Below are 8,902 nucleotides of genomic sequence, written 5' to 3'. Positions count from 1 at the left end.
AGGAAGGAAGGAAGGAAGGAAGGAAGTCCTTTGGTGTTGGCTTCCTGGATGCCTTTTGGACAGAGCAGAGGTTTATGTCTCCTGTTGTGCCCAGTTGCAACTTTTTAGGGTTGGCATAGTAGTTCCACTACATTTTGAGATAGACATCCATAATGCTTTAAAATATACACTATGAGTATATGAATCATGGCTACAGCTGCCTACTGAGTGTGATGTGTGTGAAATGGCACCCAGACACCACTTCTGGAAGAGCAAGAACATTTCAAAGCCAGGACCTGACAGGTGCAAAGAGGCTGGAGAGATCAGGATTGAAGCTGATTCGCAATTTGAGCAAAGTTGTCAAGGTTTTACGTTAAGGATTAAGGGCTGGTATCTCAATGCAAAAATGATATACGATCACATTGCATTGTATAAACTTCCTTTTGTTAGGTAGGGTATTGTTGGCTCATTGCTCAAAAGTGGTCACTGTTGTCTCACTGGAAGAGAAAATTGGAAGCTGGCATCTTTCCCACTCCACTTTTGCTGGGATGTTGTAAGTTCGATCTGTGTGAGAAAATAACAACTTGTTCATGGGCAAGTACTTTTTTTATAAAAAAAAAATGCAATGAGGCTCCAATGATCTCTCTTCCAAAGAAAACCAAATCTATTGTCCCTCCCAATATTATGATAGGTTGTATCATAGGGCTTTCTTTGGGGGGGGGGAGTAAAGTATTGTAATTCGAGTCCTCTGCCACACACATACTGTATACCACAATCCTATTCTATACAAACAATCTCCTGAGTCATGAAAGAAAAGTTTCTATTTTAATTCTGAAACTTTTATTTTCTACATTTCTGAAATTATATGATGACCCATACTGGGGTGTTTCTCATGTTATGAGGCAATGGGCAAATACAAAGGCTACTGCCTCTTCCATAATCTTTTGGTTGGTTCCAGTTTAAAGGCATTGTCCTTTCGGTGTTGTTATTGTTGTTATTATTCAACATGGCTGCAAACATTTTTTTAATAGACCAATTAACAGGTTCATTTTCTGGCCTTTTTCATTGAAAATCATGAATATTATTATTAGTACCCATCCTTCACCGTAAGGTCTCAGGGCAGATTACAGCATTAAAACAACATTAAAAACAATTAAGAATAACAAACAACTGAAAAAGTAAGGTGGGTCCCCAAAACATACAGCTCAGGTGTCAAAAGCCAGGGCAAAGAGATGTGTCTTTAACATTCTCCAAAAGCTGTACAATGAAGAAAGCAAACACACCTCTGTGGAAAGTCAGTTTCAATTGCAAGTTCACACTCTAACTAGCTAGACGTCTTACCTATTCTTGTTCTGCAGAAGAATGGCAGCAGTTGTTCAGGAGTGCTAGCTTGCTGAAACATCTTCCAGCTTTTGCCACAGTCACTAGCAGGATGCAAACATATCCTTAGCAATATGCACAATTCCCATAAAATTAGTGGCAGGGTTGCTGTTTTTTGTTTTCTGTAAATGTGGTGCACAACCTTTGCATGTGCTATGAATGCATAGCACATACAAAGGTTGCGCACCCCACCCCCAGTCTCTGCAGAGCTGTAGCAAGTGTCCAGGGCGTTCTGGGCATTTAACCAGGGTTGTGTTTGGTTGTGTTTCCATTGGGAATTCAAGACATGGCACAGACTGTTGTGCATTTAAGAAATATGGTATATTTTACTCATATTTGCACTGGAAGCTTTCAGTGGAGGGAGTGCAGAGTTTATAGCAGGGGTTTCCAAACTAAGGCCCGGGTGCCGGATCACCTTCTAAATCCGGATCACCTTCTAAATCCGGCCCACGGAGGGTCTGGGAATCAGCATGTTTTTACATGAGTAGAATGTGTCCTTTTATTTAAAATGCATCTCTGGGTTATTTGTGGGGCATAGGAATTTGTTCATATTTCCCCCCCCCCAAATATAGTCCGGCCCCCCACAAGGTCTGAGGCACAGTGGACCGGCCCCCTGCTGAAAAGGTTTGCTGACCCCTGGTTTATAGCATTTGCCTCTCAAGAGGGGCTTGTTCCAAGACATCTCCATGCCTCTGTCCCAGCCTGCCTTGAGCCAGCCTGCCAAATTCTGCCCCTCGGCCCCCACTTGGAGTGCTATCTATCTCCTCCTCCTCCTTCCCAGAACTCCTTGTTCTAAGCTTCTGTGTAAAATGACACTTCCCCCCTGTTGGCACAGCCTGCCTTCTGACGTTTTTTCAATCACAAACATTTCTCTGTCCACAGGAACCATGTTTTGCCTAGACCCAAGGATGTTTATTTTATGTGTTGATGACATTGTTTCATATTAGCCTGCAGTCAGCTAGCCTGGGCAGGCTAGTTTACATAGGCTAAACCCGGGGATTTCCGTGTTTGGCACAGTTCAGGAGAACTGCTGCAACCTGTATTTTCCCATCCATGTCCCAAATATTATCTAAATGCTACCACATTGCTAATTTCCAACTCTAGATCTCTAACAATCCTCCCCCCACCAAAGTAGACTCGAAGGTCTGTCCTGTATGTTTTTGTATGTTGCCCTAGGGTAGGGTAGAGGGAACCACCAGAGTTCCTACTCGTCCCCTATACACCCCTTGTAATTATCTGTGCAAAATCTGGCAATACAGGTGGCTAATCATATACAGCCCCTAAAATCACAAAAATCTTCAAATTTTCCACAGTATATCTGGTTTTCAATGATTTTGCCTCAGCACAAGACATGTTAACTCTCTGACCTATCTTCACAACCACAGAACATTCTCTACGGCATGCTTTGCACCTGTTCTAACCACGTCAGTTATCTCCTTCACATGTTTCAAACCACAGAATGTGCTCTTATCTTCTCTGTCATAGGAAACTAAAATTTAGAATTTAAAACAAAACATCAATACATGCTCTTAGTATGCTTCTATTTAAGGTATATAACTAATGGGCAATTTCCACTCAGGTCAAGCATCCTGAACTAAGGTATGTAATACCTAAAACAGCCTCTAAACCCCTATAAGTATCACATATGAGTTTTTATGCCTATATCTACCGTAAGAAACTTTCATATAGGTTTATATTGTTCTAGATTTGTGGGTGCTAAATGCTTGGGTTTAATAAATTTTTAGGATTGTATTAGAACTGGTATGTTAGGACTGGTAATAGTCAGACTCATGTGTATTTAATATGTGGATTAGCCACTGTTAATCCCCCTGGAATTAGCATATGTGAAGAGGTAATTAATCTAGGCACACTTCCTGGGTTGTGTATTAGACCTTGTAACCTTAGCCAACCCCTTCATGGATCAATGCCTTGTCGTGGCGAAGGGGCTTGAATAACTCAGAGAAGCTATGAGCTATGCCATGCAGGGCCACCCAAGATGGACAGGTCATAGTGGAGAGTTTTGACTAAACGTGATCCACCTGGAGAAGGAACTGGCAAGCCACTCCAGTATCCCTGCCAAGAAAACTCCATGGACAAAGACAACAGGCATATAAAAGTTATGACGCTGGAAGATGAGCCCCTCAGGTCGGAAGGCGTCCAACATGCTACTGAGGAAGAGCGGAGGACAAGTACAAGTAGATTCAGAGCTGATGAAGCGGCTGGGCCAAAGCCGAAAGGACGCTCAGTTGCGGATATGCCTGGAAGCGAAAGGAAAGTCCGATGCTGTAAAGAAAAATATTGCATAGGAACCTGGAATGTAAGAACCATGAGTGGAGGTAAGCTGGATGTGGTCAAAAATGAGATGACAAGAATAAATATCGACATCCTGGGCATCAGTGAACTAAAATGGAAGGGAATGGGCGAATTCAGTTCGGGTGACTATCATATCTACTACTGTGGGCAAGAATCCTGTAGCAGAAATGGAGTGGCCCTCATAGTCAACAAAAGAGTGGAAAAAGCTGTAATGGGATGCAATCTCAAAAATGACAGAATGATCTCGATACGAATCCAAGGCAGACCTTTTAACATCACAGTAATCCAAGTTTATGCACCAACTACCAGTGCTGAAGAAAGTGAAATTGACCAATTCTATGAAGACCTACAACAACTTCTAGAAATGACACCAAAGAAGGATGTTCTTCTCATTACAGGGGATTGGAATGCTAAAGTAGGGAATCAAGAGATAAAAGGAACAACTGGCAAGTTTGGCCTTGGAGTTCAAAATGAAGCAGGGCAAAGGCTAATAGAGTTCTGTCAAGAGAACAAGCTGGTCATCACAAACACTCTCTTCCAACAACACAAGAGACGACTCTACACATGGATATCACCAAATGGGCAGCATCGAAATCAGATTGATTATATTCTCTGCAGCCAAAGATGGAGAAGCTCTATACAGTCAGCAAAAACAAGACCTGGAGCTGACTGTAACTCAGATCATCAGCTTCTTATAGCAAAATTCCAGCTTAAACTGAAGAAAGTAGGAAAAAGCACTGGGCCAGTAAGATACAATCTGAATCAAATCCCTTATGAATACACAGTGGAAGTGAGGAACAGGTTTAAGGATTTAGATTTGGTGGACAGAGTGCCTGAAGAACTATGGATGGAGGCTCGTAACATTATACAGGAGGCAGCAACGAAAACCATCCCAAGGAAAAGGAAATGCAAGAAAGCAAAATGGCTATCCAACGAGGCCTTACAAATAGCGGAGGAGAGGAGGCAAGCAAAATGCAAGGGAGATAGGGAAAGATACAGGAAACTGAATGCAGATTTCCAAAAAACAGCAAGGAGAGACAAGAGGGTCTTCTTAAATGAGCAATGCAAAGAAATAGAGGAAAACAATAGAATGGGGAAAACCAGAGATCTGTTCAAGAAAATTGGAGATATGAAAGGAACATTTCGTACAAAGATTACCATAATCAAGGACAAAAGTGGTAAGGACCTAACAGAAGCAGAAGACATCAAGAAGAGGTGGCAAGAATACACAGAGGAATTATACCAGAAAGATATGGAGGTCTCATACACCCCAGGTAGTGTGGTTGCTGACCTTGAGCCAGACATCTTGGAGAGTGAAGTCAAATGGGCCTTAGAAAGCATTGCTAATAACAAGGCCAGTGGAAGTGATGATATTCCAGCTGAACTATTTAAAATTTTAAAAGATGATGCTGTTAAGGTGCTACACCCAATATGCCAGCAAGTTTGGAAAACTCAGCAATGGCCAGAGGATTGGAGAAGATCAGTCTACATCCCAATTCCAAAGAAGGGCAGTGCCAAAGAATGCTCCAACTACCGCACAATTGCGCTCATTTCACACGCTAGCAAGGTTATGCTTAAAATTCTACAAGGCAGGCTTAGGCAGTATGTGGACCGAGAACTCCCAGAAGTGCAAGCTGGATTTCGAAAGGGCAGAGGAACCAGAGACCAAATAGCAAACATACGCTGGATTATGGAGAAAGCTAGAGAGTTCCAGAAAAACGTCTACTTCTGCTTCATTGACTATGCAAAAGCCTTTGACTGTGTCGACCACAGCAAACTATGGCAAGTTCTTAAAGAAATGGGAGTGCCTGATCACCTCATCTGTCTCCTGAGAAATCTCTATGTGGGACAAGAAGCTACAGTTAGAACTGGATATGGAACAACTGATTGGTTCAAAATTGGGAAAGGAGTACGACAAGGTTGTATATTGTCTCCCTGCTTATTTAACTTATATGCAGAATTCATCATGCGAAAGGCTGGACTAGATGAATCCCAAGCCGGAATTAAGATTGCCGGAAGAAATATCAACAACCTCAGATATGCAGATGACACAACCTTGATGGCAGAAAGCGAGGAGGAATTAAAGAACCTTTTAATGAGGGTGAAAGAGGAGAGCGCAAAATATGGTCTGAAGCTCAACATCAAAAAAACCAAGATCATGGCCACTGGTCCCATCACCTCCTGGCAAATAGAAGGGGAAGAAATGGAGGCAGTGAGAGATTTTACTTTCTTGGGCTCCTTGATCACTGCAGATGGTGACAGCAGTCACGAAATTAAAAGACGCCTGCTTCTTGGGAGAAAAGCAATGACAAACCTAGACAGCATCTTAAAAAGCAGAGACATCACTTTGCCGACAAAGGTCCGTATAGTTAAAGCTATGGTTTTCCCAGTAGTGATGTATGGAAGTGAGAGCTGGACCATAAAGAAGGCTGATCGTCGAAGAATTGATGCTTTTGAATTATGGTGCTGGAGGAGACTCTTGAGAGTCCCATGGACTGCTAGAAGATCAAACCTATCTATTCTTAAGGAAATCAGCCCTGAGTGCTCCCTGGAAGGACAGATCGTGAAGCTGAGGCTCCAATACTTTGGCCACCTCATGAGAAGAGAAGAATCCTTGGAAAAGACCCTGATGTTGGGAAAGATTGAGGGCACTAGGAGAAGGGGACGACAGAGGACGAGATGGTTGGACAGTGTTCTCGAAGCTACGAACATGAGTTTGACCAAACTGCGGGAGGCAGTGCAAGACAGGAGTGCCTGGCGTGCTATGGTCCATGGGGTCACGAAGAGTCGGACACGACTAAACGACTAAACAACAACAACCTTAGCCAAATCAACAAATTTTAATGAAGTCAGACAGAATTCTTGGTGAGGTGACTGTAGGGATGAATCTCATTTGCAAATGTGTGGATCTCCTCCCTCTCTCAAGGGCTAAGTGTGAATAAGTGCAAAAAGCTACAGTAATGAGCTTTAGCACATCAAAGGAGGGGACCTCTTCTGGGATATAAAAGAGACCAAAACTTAGACAAGGAGACAGGAAAAGGGTTGGAATTAAGGGTGATGCAACCAGGAAACAGAGAGGAACCATTATTATGAGTTGTGCCCTACAGTGGAAGATAGGCTGCAGAGAAAGAATGGTGCTGGGCTCATTGTTGCTGCTACTATGAAATAAGCTGGCACGTTTTGGGGTGCTGCTGCTGCTGCCCTGAGCCCTCTAGTGAAAACTCCAGGTTGTGTATATGTGTAAACAAATCACATATTTTAAATACATTATAGCCTCCATTTTACCTTATTCTCAAAGGAAACACTGGCAAGTCGGCAATGGACATAATTAAGCGGTGATTGATGATAGCCAGGCATAAATCTTGGCTACCAAATTCACAATAGAGATAAGAGTGAACAGGAGATTAGCCTCTGATGCTCTGAAAAAGCTATTTTCTACGTCAGAAGACTGAGAAGCTGTCAGCTCCCAGGAATCTGGACGGGGCTGAGCAACTTAGACTAGAGGAATCAAAATCTTGCCCCAAAGCCATGTAAGAACACTGATGGGCTTTGGGTGCACAAAAGCTTCCCTTTCTCTAATTATCTTTGAAATGGTTATTATTTGCAACTGAGAGAGGTTTCTCTGTCTGCCAGTTGAAATTTATATCTGGTATGTGAGCTACATTCTAGCTTTAAGTAGAGAAAATCGTTAAAGGGCTGAAGGCAGATAACAAAAACATGCTCTAATTGTTTGAACCAACCAAGTTTTAAATGATCAAGGGAGTTCTGAGTGTTAAGAATTCATATATATATATATATATATATATATATATATATATATATTCAAAAGTTCAATCTTTCTATTTAGAAGACCAGGCAGATAGTAATCACCTTTCATGGGTGGTATAGGTAGGCTACATAAAGAGCAGCAAACAGCACACTGCCACACATCCTATGCAAGGTGTCTCCATCGGGGGAAGACATATTAGATGGACATTACCTGTGGCAGGTGAAATAAGGCAGATCTTAGGGAACCAGACCACGACTACGCTAACTCATAAATAAGAAAAGTAACTAGTTTATATCAAGCCCTTGTAGAAAACCTAAGCCCATGCTTCGTAAAACCTGGATATCAGGAAACAAAATTTCTCACACAAACTTAGTTAGATGCAGAATGTTGAATAACAGTCATTGGTAAATGCTGCTACCGGTAGATCTTTAAGGACAGAGAAATCTAATGATCAAATTAAGAGGCTCTTAGTACAGTGAAGTGCATATAAGAATCTCTTAAGAAGGAAAAATGAGTGTTATGCTCATAAATTTTGGAAAGATATTGGGCATAAGTGCTTAGCACTTTTGACTTACATTGCTGACTTACGTATGTTATTTACGCCAAAGTACTCATAGATTAAATTACTTCTGAAGTGGAAAAAGAGTTTTTAGACTGGCAAGGGACCCAGGTTAATCTGCCTCCATCTTTTGTTCCATTTTAATGAGATATAAAAGTTCAATTGTTGCCTTTGAGATTGTTTACCCAAGCACCCACTTGGAGATTTAGTGTACCAGCCATAAGATGCATGCAGTTTTGGAAGTGTTCAGCCAACCATGTGAGCCCTTGCCTGTTTACCAGGTAGATTACTCTGAACAGTTTGGTACAGGATGTTATCAATGCTTCACTACAGGAATAGGCAGTTGTTGCCCCCAGGAATGAGATAGGCATAAGACTCCCTCCTGATGTAATGATCCAGTGGTTCAACTCCCCATCTTTGGGGGAATGAATCCATGCACTTGGAAGAGGCATCCGATTGGAGAGGTACTTTTCAGCCCTCAATGTCCCCGCTCAACTGTAAGCAACAACAGAGCAGGAGCCCATTTTGTCAGCATCTAGCCCAAAAACGTTGAGATGCCCCACTCTGACTCCAAACCAGAAGCTCCAGCAGAACCACTATCCCTCTTCACCATCAAGAGTCTATGGTTTGTCACCCATTAAGTGAAGAGGTTTCTCTCACCAAAGGCAGAGTTGGTAACCCAGGTGGAGCTGCAGCTCTGTTTAATGCTCATTCTGGGATTACCTATTTCTGGAGTGACATTTTAGCCTCCAGCTTAATGCTATCTGCGTCCTGAACTCTTGCCTTGCCTCTCTTCAATTTACCTTTTATGCATTACCAGGACCCTCCCACTCACCCGTCAACATGACATGCAGCGAGTGAGGGAACACAGGATCCGGCCCTGCTTGCCAGATCCTGCTCCC

Source organism: Zootoca vivipara, chromosome 6 (genome assembly GCF_963506605.1).
Source record: "Zootoca vivipara chromosome 6, rZooViv1.1, whole genome shotgun sequence".
Classification (NCBI taxonomy): domain Eukaryota; kingdom Metazoa; phylum Chordata; class Lepidosauria; order Squamata; family Lacertidae; genus Zootoca; species Zootoca vivipara.
Note: the sequence above shows the minus strand (reverse complement) of the source record.